Source organism: Vombatus ursinus, unplaced genomic scaffold (assembly GCF_900497805.2).
Source record: "Vombatus ursinus unplaced genomic scaffold, bare-nosed wombat genome assembly UNPS02014935.1, whole genome shotgun sequence".
In the NCBI taxonomy this organism is placed as follows: Eukaryota; Metazoa; Chordata; class Mammalia; order Diprotodontia; family Vombatidae; genus Vombatus; species Vombatus ursinus.
The window spans coordinates 5,739,435-5,753,253 of NW_020954713.1; the positions used below are offsets into that span (position 1 = coordinate 5,739,435).

General features: G+C 39.6%; 1 pseudogene; it reads left to right on the forward strand.

Annotated features, from left to right (window-relative positions):
- The window catches only part of LOC114029599, a 31,809-nt pseudogene extending 24,157 nt beyond the window's left edge, over window positions 1-7,652 (forward strand).
- The last annotated feature ends 6,167 nt before the right edge of the window (window positions 7,653-13,819 follow it).

A 13,819-nucleotide genomic window follows, 5' to 3' on the forward strand; every position in this document is an offset into this window, starting at 1 on the left:
CTTAGCATCATAAATCTTGAACTGGAAGGAGGAAGGAAAGGGAAGGTGTATTAAGCATCTGTAGAGTACCTACTATGTGCCCGTTACTAAGCTAAGCATTTTACAAATACTATCTTATTTGATCCTCATACCAACACTTCAAGGTGGGTACTGTTATCATCCCCATTTTACAGTTGAGGAAATTGAGGCAAATGGGGTTAAGTGACTTGCCCAGGGTCACATGGCTGGCAAATGTATGAGTTTGGATTTCAACTCAGGTCTTCCTGGCTCCAGGACACATATTCTATCCATTGAGCCACGTAGCTGCCCCAAATAAGGAAATCTGAGAGGTCATCTATTCTAATGCCCTCATTTTACGGATGAAGAAACTGAGACCCAGGGAGATTAAGTGACTTGCCGGTCAAGCAGATATTAAACATCAGAGACAAAATTTGAATCTAGGCTCTCTGACTCCAGAAGAGTCAGAAGTAAGCACATAAATTATTATCAACCCAGCTCTGAGTAGATTCTAGCTTTTCTTTCTTGACCTCCCACATTTATGTTCATATTTTGTAAACACAAATTTCCATCTTCTCATCTCAGAAGCAGCCTCAGCCCCTTGCTCATCAGGAAGACCAGCCTAATCAGAATGAAGAGGCCAAGTCTCTGTTGAGTGAGCCTAGAGATATTAGAGAAAGGAGGGGGGAGGGAGGATGAGTCGCTCATGCTAAAGAGCAAAGAACCTCATGCCGGCCGAGGAGATGAGAATTAAAATAAGACCATGATTGCTTGGCACGTAATCCATGGTTCCTGCTGTGATTGTAACAGGTTGTTTAATGTAGCGGGGGATTTGGACCAATACAGCTTTATTTCTTTACACATACACAGCCCAGGAAATACTCAACTCTGAGCTATTTTACAGGTATTGCAGGGCAGTTAGAGAATGCTTGGCATATGGGGATAGGGTCTGCCAGAATCACTACGTCTCACCTGCACTGTGACTTTTTGCCATCAAAGGGATCCTTTTTTGCTACATCTGTGGAGCTAAAGAAGCTAATGAGGAAAAGGTTGTAGGGAGAGTAACTGGATCTTAATTAATGAAGCAGAAAATCTCTCCAAATTAAATTTCCCCCGGACAATGACAAAGCCCTCCTACAGTTTTTCTTGATTACTGGCTAATGAGAGAGAGTGGTGTTTATAAACTTCATATATACACCTTGAAGACTACAATTAATGTTATCAGTACTTCAATCCCAAGAGGATGAAGCAAGGAAAATGTATTTCAAACAATTAATCAATCAACATTTATTAAGCTCCTACTATGTTCCAGGTACCATGCTAAGAGCTTTTCATTTAGCCCCTTCTTTCCACTCAGATAAACTTTTTCTCTAGTGCAGGCTCTTATCACCCCTCACACTGTCATTTTTGTTCAGTTGTGTCTGACTCCATGACCCCATTTGGGGTTTTCTTAGCAAAGACACTGGAGTGGTTTGCCATTTCCTTCTCCAGCTCATTTTACAGATGAGGAAACCAAGGCAAACAGGGTTAAGCAAGTTGCCCAGGTCACACAACTAGTAAGTGTCTGAGACAGGGAAAGTAATTGTACAACTCTGCCTCAGTTTCCTCAACTATTATTGTTGCTGTTCGGTCATTTTCAGTCATGTCTGACTCTTTGTGACACCATTTAGGGTTTTCTTGGCAAAGATACTGGGGTGGTTTGCCATTACCTTCCGTGGCTCATTTTATAGATGAGGAAATTGAGACGAAAGGGTTAAGTGACCCTCACCCAGGGTCACATAGCTGGTAAGTGTCTGAGGCCAGATTTGAACTCAGGAAGATGAGACTTCCTGACTCCAGGCCCAACACTCTAGTGCCATCTAGTTGCCTTCCTCAACCTCAAAATGGGAATAAAAATAGCAGTACCAACCAGGGTTGTTGTAAAGATAAAATGAGATAATATCTATAAAGCATTTAGAGCAGTACCTGACACAGAGTAGGTGCTTAATAAATGCTTGTTTAGCTTTATCTCATACTATCCTTCTGCAAGTATTCTAAGCTCTAGCTAGACAGGCTGGCTTTTTGCCCTCTTGTCTTTTTCCTTCTCTATGCCCTTGCTTATGCCATTCCTTATGTCTGGTAAAATTCCCCCTCCCTCACCTCTTGCCATCTCCCTTTTTGGAAATTCCTTTCTTCAAGGCCCATTTTGGATGTTATATCCTCCATGAGTCCTTCTGGGTTTAATCTTCTCAGGTCAAAAATGATCTTACAATATTCTTCAAGTTTCTAATACTGCCTTTTCCCTTTAGTATTCAATCTCATTTTCCCTCCTATCTTAGCTCTTTCATTTATTCCATAAGTATTTTATTAAGAACCTGCTATGTGTCAGGTAGTGTCATAGGTGCTGGTGATAATAAACACAAACATGAAACAGTTCTTGTCCTCAGAGAGCTTACATTCTCCAAAGGGAAAACAGGATGCATAAGCTAAGTCAATGGGATATATACAAAATAAAATTTAAGTCTTTTTTTTTAAAGGGAGGGTAATAGCACCTAGTGGGTCAGGAAAGGCCTCCTGCAGAATATGGCTGAGCTGAGTCTGGAAGGGAGCCCTTAGGGGTTACTAGAGGTTGAAGCAAGTAAGAAGAACATTTCAGGGAGGGGGCACAGCTTGTGCAAAGGCACAGAAAATGGGAGATCCATTGTAGTGTGCGGGGAAGATTAAGTAGGGGAGTTTTGTTGGAACCTAAAAGCATGTGAGGGGAATTAAAGTGAAAACAATATGGAAAGACAGGTTGAATCCAGGTTGTGAAATGCTTGAGATGTCCAATAGAGGGGTTGGAACTTTATCTTGGAGGTATTAGGGAGCTGAAGCCTCTTGAGCTTGAGAATGGTGTGGTAGCTTCAAATGTTTAAAGTTCCAGCTAAATTGAATGACTTCCTTGATACTCATTCTTGTTCTTCATTTTTATTTCTCTGTTGTCTTGTTCATGCCATCTCCATGCCTATAATTGTCTCTCCCGTTTGCCTCATCCCCTCCCATCAAAAACCTTTCCTTTCAGGCCCAATTCAGATGCCCAACTCCTCCAAGACCAAGCTCCTCCACAAAACCTTCTGTGACCCATCCCACTCCACAGGTGAAACTACTCTCCATTCTCAAATTTCTAAGATGCTTTGCCTGGAGCTCTCCATTGCACTTAGTCTAAGTCCTTTGTACCATAGATGTTTGAGCATATGCTCTTTCCTCCATTGTGGGATCACAGAATCCAAGAGCTGGAAGGGGCCCCAGAAGCCATTTAGTTCAACCTGTACCTGAACAGGAGTTATTTGCATAATGCACTTGACAATTGACCATCCTGCCTTTGCCATGCTCCATTGATAGGGGAATTGATTGACTCACCAGACAGCCCATCCCACTTTTATATAACTCTAAACATTAGCAAGTTTCTCCTTACATCAATCTAACATTTGCCTCTCTGAAACCTTCACATACTATTTTGACTTCTGCCCTCTGGAGCCAAGGAGAGAGAGTCTATTCTCTTTTGTACTTTTCATACTTCAAGGCAGCTAATATATCCTGTCTATATTTTTTCTTCCCAGGTTTTTCATCTGACCTTCATATGACATGGACTTAAAACCTTTCACCATCCTACTTGCTCTCTTCTGGACCATCTCCAGTTTAGTGTCCTGCTTAAAATGAGGCCATACCCAAGACTGAATACAATGCCCTAGGTGGCAGATCCAAAGGTGTCAGATTTTGATTTCTGCATAATACCCAAGCCAACATTAATGGAAGCAGGTAGCTCCCTATCCAATCAAGGGTGACCTAGCTTTCCAGTATCCAGATGAGGCTGCATAGAAGAGTAATTTGGAACAGAACAGTTCCTCTACTGCACAATCAACAGCAGTATCGTTATCATCATTGTCTTTTACAAATAAATGACTGAGAACAACCTGTATGTAAGATCTCAACCAGACTCGAAATAACCAGCAAGAGGTCATAGTAGCTTCAACTATTCAAGACAAATGAGCAGGATTTGTACTGCTGGCATGTTTTTGGGTAAGATAAGACATCAAGAATTCAAATCTTATCTTAGAGAGTCACAGCCTCTCAAAGTCAGAAGGGAGCTCATGTAGTCCACTTTATACCCCTCAAAGAATTTCTTCTACTACATGTAATGTCATATATAGTCATCCACCCTTTACTGAAGACCCCCAAATGAGGGAGCAACTCACCTCTCCCCAAGGTATCTCATTACACTTTGAGACAGCTCTAAGTGTTAAAAAGGTTTTCCTGATATGAAGCCTAAGTTTCCTTCTTTGGAGGCAACTAGGTGTCTCAGTGGATAGAACACTAGGCACTGAGTTAGGAAGAACTGAGTTCAAATCCAGCCTCAGACACTTACTGTGTGACCCTGAGCAAGTCACTTAACCACTATCTGCCTTCAGTTTCCTCATCTGTAAAATGAGCTGGAGAAGGAAATAGCAAACCACTCCAGTATCTTTGCCAGGAAAACCCCAAATGGGGTCATGAAGAGTCATAAAGAACTGAACAACAATATCATTGGTTCTTTGGAAATCCCACTCATTTCTCCTAATTCTGAGCTCTGGGGCAAAGCGGAACAAACCTAAGCTTTCTTAATCTTAAAATAGCTTCAATATTCCTACTGAGCCTTTTCAAGGCTAAATATTTGCTTCATGTTCTTTCAACAGATTTTTTAATGGCAGGAACTCAAGGATCTTCTCCATCCTGGTTGCCCTATTCTGAATGCTCTCTATCAAAGTCCTTCCTAAACTGTGGTGCCCAGAACAGAACATAATATTCCCACTATGGCCTCTCTAGAGTGGACAAGTCTATCACATATTTATTTGTGGAGGTGTACCCTTTTAAATTGATAATTAATAAGCATGGATCAAGTGCTTACTGTGCCAAATACTGTGAGAACTGCTGGGGATTAAAAAAAAAAGCAAAAAACAAACAAGCAAACAACAAATCCAAAAAGCAAATCATTCCCTGACCTCAAGCAACTTGAGGACTTTCAGATAAATAAGTGCATACTCGGATACATACAGAGTAGATGAAAGTAATAGTGATGTCATTTTGGTCCTCTTTGAGAAGAAACCAAGATGAAGGTAATCTTAGAAGGGAAGGTACCCATCTGATGGTCTAGGAAAGGCCCCTTACAGAAGGGAACATTCAAGCTGTGTTACCTCATTAGCTCTTTCAGTTCTCACAGAGCAAGAAGTAAGGATGAACATCTCATTTAGCATTAAGGAGTCAGAAGACCCCCACTACCCAAGTTCCACTTCCAGTTCTGGCCTTTATGTGATCCCTTGGGAAACAGGACCTACAACATTCACATAGTTAGAGACTAGTAAAGGCAAAGAGCATGGAGCAGAAGCAAAAATTCTATAAGAGAAATGCAATGTTACCTCAGTTCCTCAGGCTCTGGGTTTACATGGACCAGGTTCAATCTTAGCAGTAGACATATAAATTATTCTCTTGATTTTTTTACTGTATCCAAAATTTTCTCTTGGAAATTTCAGTAGATAACTTGAATATGTCATGACTAGGTCTCTACGAATTTGCATGGAGAGATCTACAGCTCCCATGCAAGTACTCAAGGTAAGAAAGCAAATCAGATGTAGGACAGCCGATGTCATACCACAGAAAATAGGGAAAATTTATAGAGGACTCACTGAAGCCCATAAACAATTGATATTATTCTCTTCCCTTTCTGGTGAACCCCACTTCTTCCCAGGCCCTATGTAGTTCTCAAGACTCATAGAGCCACCTTGTGGTTTGGATTTTGGAGAAAAAAATAACTTGGGATTGCTAGAGAAGCAATGCCCCTGACATTCTGGTAATTTTTACTTATTCCAGCTTTATGATACTATCCTTAGATCTTTGATATCTCCTGAAAGAAAAAATGAACTTGGGGTCAATAAATATCCTTTTAATCATACCTGAGCTGTCTGAATAATGCCAGGTCTTTTGATCCTTTCTGGTCTCTCAGTTTTTTGTGTCTCTTTCACATGTGGGGATTATATGTATAATCCTCCTCTCCCCAGGAACCTTGCATTTTTAAGACACTTGCCTTCATTCCTTTAGAAGGCTAGGTCCTGAAACTATTAAGTCTGGAGTTGCTACATAGGTAACCCCAAGATTGACACTATCTAGGAATATTCCTTTCCCTCTTTAGAAGACTGGATCGCTGGACTTTCTAGAAACTCAAGATTATCCAGAAAAAAACTGTTCCCTCTTCTCTCTAAAAGTCTAGGAACTCCCACAACTTAACCACATGATTTTTCTCCCTAGGGGCTGTGTGGTTGACAGTATACTCAACTAAAGCTGACTCTCCATGGAAAGGTTGAGGAATGTGGAGTCCAAGGACTCTTGCTACCATTATCCCTGGCTACTTCCATCTTTTGGCCCCAAAGTCTGCCAACTCTGAGGATAAGGAAGGGAGGATGATTGGTTCATTATTAGAGTGATATGCCAATGTGTAGGAGTTTCAATGGACAAAAAGGATGACTCCAACACAAAACAGTCCAATTCCAAAATTCATCCAAAAACAATGACCTTTAAGAGTCTGACTTCATTGATGATGAGTTCTTTTTGGGCATGCCCCAGTAGATCTCCCTAGTCCAGGGGTGGGGAACCTGTAGCCCTGAGGCCACATGTGGCCTTTTAGGTCCTTATGTATGGCCTTTTGACTGAGTCCAAATTTTGCAGAACAAATCCTTTAATTAAGGGGATTTATTATATGAAGTTTGGATTCAGACAAAGAGCCACACTTCAGGGCTGAGAGGGTCACATGTGGCAGGTTCCCCAACCCCAACCTAGTCCTTTCGACAAAAATGTCAGTAGGAATGAGCATCCTTTCCTATAGGAAGGCATAAAATTTCAAACAGTGGCACATCAACCTGAAAGGTGATCCAGCTGATCATGGAGCTTCCTGATTGCCCCCTGTAGAACCTAGCAATGGAAGGAAATCCATCATCCAAGCCCCTCTAGTTCCTTGGAAAGGTGAGAGAAATAGAAGAAAGAAGAAGGGATAGATACATTGATTGATGAATTACTCAAGCAATACCATTCTAAGTCAAGGCTAAGAATGCTTGGGTGAGAAAGTTTTCTTCAGAAGGCAGCTAGATGGTATAGTGTATAGAATCCTGGGATGGTGCTTAGAAGACCTAACTTCAAATTCTGTCTCTAAAACTGTGTGACCCTGGGCAAGTCACTTGATCTCTCAGTCTCAGTTTTCTTCCTTAGTAAAATGAGGATAATAAAAACAAGAACCTTCAGCTTGCTGTGAGTATCCAGTGTAAAATTTTGCTTTCTGTAACTTCTCATATTCAAATGTCAGCTGATCCCTGGAATTTAAAAACATTATTGAGAGTTTAATAATTTACCAACTTCTTACCCTGCAAGATACTGTGATTTTCAAATAGTCAAACTGAATGTGTCCATAGATTTTATTGTTTGGATGTTCCTTCCATTGAGGCAGAACCCAACCCTTCCATACATGTCCATATGGTGTGACTCTTGTCCACATCCTTCCAGGGAACCTCACTTACATGCTGGGAGCCTTCCCTGCTTTCCTCCGACATGGAGGAGCTCCCAGCAGAGAACTCAAGCTGCCTCTCTGCTGCACCCATCCCTCACTGCATGACTAGCTCCTACTTGTCTTCAGTCACTCATTTGCCTGGGGACTTCCTTTACTTTCTTTTCTCCTTTGAAGTTCCTTATTCATTATATGCTATAGCTTGATCACAACCACTGTAGGTTTCTCTAATGCCCTCTATGTGATACTCATTTATGAAGATAAAATAAGATGAAATCTCTTCCGTCAAGGACCATGGGATCCCTCATTAGTCAGTGGACAATAATAAATTGTAAGCAATCAAGAGCAAGGGTTGGATGCTATTTATCATCATAGATAGCAGGTACTTGGCACATAGTAGGCACTGCAGAGGATCACGGACTTAAAATTAAAAGGGATTTCAGACACCATCTGGTATAAAATCCTCTTACATTCTATAAATGAGGAAACTGAAACACAGGAATATTAGGTGATTGCATGGACAACAAATGTCAGAACTGGGATTTGAACTTGTGTCTTTTGACTTTAGAGTAAGTACTCTTTCCATTATGCTGTACTGCTTCCTAATAAGTTTTTTATCAATATTTGTTGAATTGATTTGAAATAAATACATTCCCCTTTTAGTTGTGCTTCTGGCTCTCTAGACTTACCTCTATGACTCAGTTGCCTTGTTACCATGGAACATCCCTCCACCATGTTGGTCCTCTCCTTCCACTGATGAATTTTTATCAGAGGCCTCCATTTTGGGGACAGCAACTGGCTGGCCATGCTTCCTTCCAATTCTGGCTGTGCTTCTGACCTTCTGGACTTTGCCCACCTTGCCCAACCCTCCCACCCCCACTTTTCAGATCCTTTTTTGTATTGTCTTGCCCCATTAGAATGTAAGCTCCCCAAGGGCAGGAACTATCTTTCTTTTTGTTTGTATTTGTATCCCCAACACTTAGCACAGTGCCTGGCACATAGTATGCATTTAATCAATGCTTGTTATAAAAAACATGTATCCCACCTTACCTGAGTCAGTGGTAGAGGAGTTCTTCTGCTATTATCATCCTGGAAAAACCCTAAACAGAAGTCCTCTGAGCCTCAGTTTCTTCATCTGTAAAATGAGGACAATAACATTTGTAGTACTAACTTTACTAGGGATGTTTTGAGAGTTAAAATGAGATAATGTATGTATTTGTTGTTTAGTTGGGTCCAACTCCTCATGACTCTGTGGACCACTGTCCATGGAGTTTTCTTGGAAAAGATGCTAGAGTGGTTTGCCATTTCCTTCTTCGTGAGGCAATTTCTACTTCAAACAGATGTTAAATGACTTGCCCAGAGTCACATAGCTAGTAAATATCTGAGGCTAGATTTGAACTCAGATCTTTCTGACTCCAAACACAAAGTACTATACAAATGCCCACTATGCAGATGATCTGTGATTTTGTCAAAGTGCTTGACCTTCTAGTGTTGAGATATTCTCCACCAACTGACCACAACCCTTCTATGACTCAATAAATAAGTCCCAGAGAATTGTCTCAGACACATGGTGGTCAAGTGACTTGCTCACAGTCACACAGTTAGAAAGTGTTAGAAGTAGGATTTGAATTTACTGACTTAAAGTCCAACCCTCTGCCATGTTGTTCTGAAATACTAACGTCCTTATTCTTCAATGAGCTCTGCCCAGTGTCTATGTGGAGTGTCAAGCCTGTGTGCCTTGGACTAGAAGTAGGTCATGATTTAAGGCTGTCAGTGCTACTTCTGTTTGCAGAACTCCCTTTTCCCCCTCCCCCTCCTTCTTCTCCTCCTCTTTTTCTTCCTCCTCCTTCTCCCCCATCTCCTCTTCTACTTCCTCCTCCTCCTTTTCTTTCTTCTCCTTCTCTTCTTCTTTTTCTTTCTCCTCCTCCTTCTCTTCCTCTTCCTCCCTCTCCTTTTCTTCCTCTTCCTCTTCCTTTTCTTTCTCTTTTTCCTCCTCTTTCTCCTTTACGTCCTCCTCTCACATCACTCAGATGCCATCTCCCACTATCTCTTCCATCACCTCTGCCTTGAATGAAGTGATAGCCTTTATCCTTCACTACGCAAACCCCTCTACATACTCCCTTGATCCCATTCCATCGTGTTTACCAAGCAGATTGCCCCCACTATCATCTCTGTTCTCTCTCTCTAATCTCTTCCTATTGGTTTCATCTCTGCTGCCTACCTATATGCCCATATCTCTTGCACCCTTAAACAAAAATTAAAACAACACAATTTTAAAAAACCTCCTTTGATCCTACCATTCCTGCTATCATTCTATATCTCCCACTCCTTCATAGCTAAACTCCTTGAAGAAGGTCATTTATACTGGCCTCTATTTCCTCCCCTCTCCTTCTCTTCTAAACCATTGCATTAAAGGTTTGCTTTTATTAAACAGGTATTCAGTTTCCTAGGACTGGCATTCAGTGGTTAGCCCACCAACTAAAGAGAGAATGAATCTTCAAGTCTGGGGCTCAAGCGAAGCTTTAACTTTAGTTCAATTACTCTGATGCACTCTTGGTGCTGAGTTCAGTCACTGGACCCCAAAGATGGAAGGCCAACATCGGTCTAATGGTCAGTATGATATAATAGAGAGAGTCCTATGCATTTAGACTTCAAAACCAAATAAAAGAACAACAAATCTCCAAACCTATCTGAAAGTTGGTTTCTTGGATTAGTTTCCCTGTGGCCTCTCAACATGGAGGTGGACATGAAATCTGCATCAAAACTCTGTAGCCCACTCCAGAAATATTTTTGTGAGGCAGAGATTAAGACCTAGGAAAGATGTTGGAGGTGATCTCATTCAACATTCTCGTATTGTAGAGGAGGAAATGGAGGCCTAGAGAGGGGAAATGATTTCCGTAATGTTACACAGTAAGTGACCAATCTAGGATTCAAACCTAGGCCTCTGATTCCAAATCCACAGAAGCTATTTTGGCAAGACGAAATGTGAAAATTCCTTGCTTTCTCAACAAACAAATTACCAAGAATCTGGGCTGTTGACATGGAATCTACAGCCTCCTTTCTCCTTCAGATCCTCAGGTCATTCTTACCCTTGCTTAGGAGCTCTTAAACTGTTTCTTTTTGTGGCTGTTGTTCTATAAACCCCTTTGGCAATCTGGTGATTGGACTCCTTTTTCAGAGTCATACTTTTAAATGCATAATATAAAATACATAGGATTTCAAAGGAAACCAATTATATTGAAATACAGTACTTGAATCATTAAAAGATCTGAGGTCATAGATTCTTACCGAACCTATCCATGGATTCCTTGTGGGGGAGGGTAGGGTCAATAGGATCCTGTTAAAGAATCTTTGCCCTAGTTGTACAAGTAGTGGTCTCCATGTGTTTCTAAGTTCCTCTCTAGATCTGGTCTTCTATGATCATCAGATTTTTCCTTGGGTAAGGTTGGTATGAACATAACTAAGCTGAGACCATTTAGTGTTTTTATATCTTAGCAAGAAAATGGCTACCATTCCTTCCACTAACACAGCCACCACCCTTACTTCAGCCCCTCCTTGGTCTCCCTGCTTCCTGTCTTTTCCTTCACCCCTGGTGAAGAGGTGGTACATCCTGGGAATGAGGGTGTCTTCTGAATGCATAGATGTGAGAGGTAGATCATTGAGTTTGGGTATTAACTGGCAATCTGGTTTGGCATGTAGAATTCACAAAAATGTAACAACATGAAATAGGCTAGAAAAGTTAGTTATAGCCATATTATGGGAGTGGCCTTAAATATCCAGCTAAGGATCTTGTATTCTATCCTATAGATAATGGGAAGCCATTAGAGGTTTTTGCTTTTGTTTTTAAACCTGAGTGATATGATAAGATCTGTGCCTTAGAAAGATTTCCTTTCCCTACTCATGTAACTTTTTAGGCTCAGAATAATCCTTGACCCTTCTATGTACAAAAATGTTTGCATGTTGTCTTCCTCCCCTCATTAGACTGTGAGTTCTTTGAGAGCAGGGACTATTTTTTTTTGCTGTTTTTGGTATCCCCAGGACTTCACACAGTGCCTGGCACATAATAGGCCCTTAATAAGTGCTAGTTGACTGGCTTACTTTCATGTGTCTTACACCACCACCCCACAACTAACCAATTGGCTGGTCAGTTATGCCCAATATATTGCCACGATACATTTAAACTGTCCCCCTTTCTCCACTCCCACACCCATAACAGTTCAAAAAATCATCGTCTTTTTACTAAACTACTACGATGGCTTCCTAATTTTTCTTTCTGCTTCAAGGGAAAATCTGACACATAACATCCAGGACAAATGTAAGGTAAACATTAAAGACCAATTATAAGGGACTCAGCAAGGTCAAATTTTTTACTTCTAATATGTGAAAATATTAGCAGTACTTTTATGATTGTTGTCATTATTTGGGTAGTTTGAAAGAAAGGCTTGGACTGAGCTGAGTATGATGGGGTGATTCTAAAAAATAAAACTTTGTAAGGGGAGATAAAAAGGAGTAATTATCATACAAATGAAGCATAAAAGGAAAAATGGATACCAAAGAAGCTAAAGGGGGGATATTGCTGAAAACTTACTCTCATCTGAAATGGGTTAAAGAGGGAATAACATATATATCTAGAAGGGTACAAAAGTCTTCTAAATTCATAAAGAAATAAGAAAGCAAGAGGATAGGGTGAAGGGAGAGAATAAGGGAGTGACTCTTGGGGGGGTAAGTAGGTTAAGGAATAGGAAGGCAAGGTAGCAGGTAGTAAAGCAAGTAAAGCAGAGGAGTGAGGAGGCATAAGATAAATAGGGTGAGGATAGTGAGGCAAAATAAGAAAGAGGAAAACATGCAAGAAGTAATTGTAGCTTAGAACGTGAATGGAATTAATTTACTCATAAAACAGAAATGGATAGCAGATTAAATATTTAAATTCAACAATATGATGCTTTCAGGAAACATTATAAAAATGAGAGATACACACAAAGATAAAATAAAGGACAGGAGTAGAATTTATTATGTAAAAAAAAGTAGAGGTAGCAATCATGAGCTCATATGAAGTTAAAATTAAAATAGATTTAATCAAAAGAGAAAAATAGAGAAATGACACTGTGTCAGCAGTATTATTCAATATTGTTTTAGACCATTTAAAATACCTAGACAGTATAAAATACTGAGAGTATAACTGCCAAAACAGACACAGGAAGTATGTGAACACAAACATAAAACACTTTTTCTACAAATAAACTCAGATCTATAATTGAAGTAATATTTATTATTCATGGGTAGGTAAAGCCAATACAATTTTTAAAATTATAATTTTATCTAACTAACTTATTTATTCAATACCATCCCAATTAAATTAGTAAAAAAAATCTTACAGAATTCAAAAAACAATAACAAAGTTCATTTGGATGAACAAAAGGTCAGGAACTTCAAAGAAACCAGGGGAAAAAGACGTAAAAGAAGTAAATTCAGCAATATCAGACCTTAAACTATATTATAAGGTGAGAGCATCGTTGAAGTGTAAAATGGACAATTTTGATTCTTTTATGTTAAAATTTTCTTGCCTAAATAAAACCTATGTAGCCAAAAATAGAAGGAATGCAGAAAATTGGGGGAAAAAAAACTTTCACAGACAATCTCTTAGGTAGGATGTGATTGGGCTGGAATATTGCTGTGGTGTAGGAAATGGTGAGCTGGTTGATTTAGAAAAAACATGGAAAGACTTGAACTTATGAAGGAAGATGCTATCCACCTTCAGAGAAACAGATGACAGGTGGAAATAAACATATATGTGTATGAGTGTATGTATGTGTATATTTATAGATATCCATATATATGTGCATACACACATATGTGTGTATATATCTATATATCTCCATGCTTAATTACAACCTTCTTTAGGATGAGGGGGAGGGAAAGGAAAATAAAGTAAAAAGTGCGTAGCAGAGAACAAAAGAAAAACAACAAGAAAGCAAAGAAAAGCTGGGTAGCTTTGAAAACAATAGGTAGTATTTATTATATAAATTTCCTTGAAATGGAAATACATTGTTTTATGTTGAATCCTCTCTTATGTTCTGCTATGTACATGGCAATGTTTCTTTTTTCTTTCCTCATTTTGTATTTAAGTTTAAATTTAAAAAAATATTAAAAAAACACCAAATATTTCATTTGATCCTCACAATTCCAGTAAGTAGGTGCTATACTATACTATACTATACTATACTATACTATACTATACTATACTATACTATACTATACTATACTATACTATACTATACT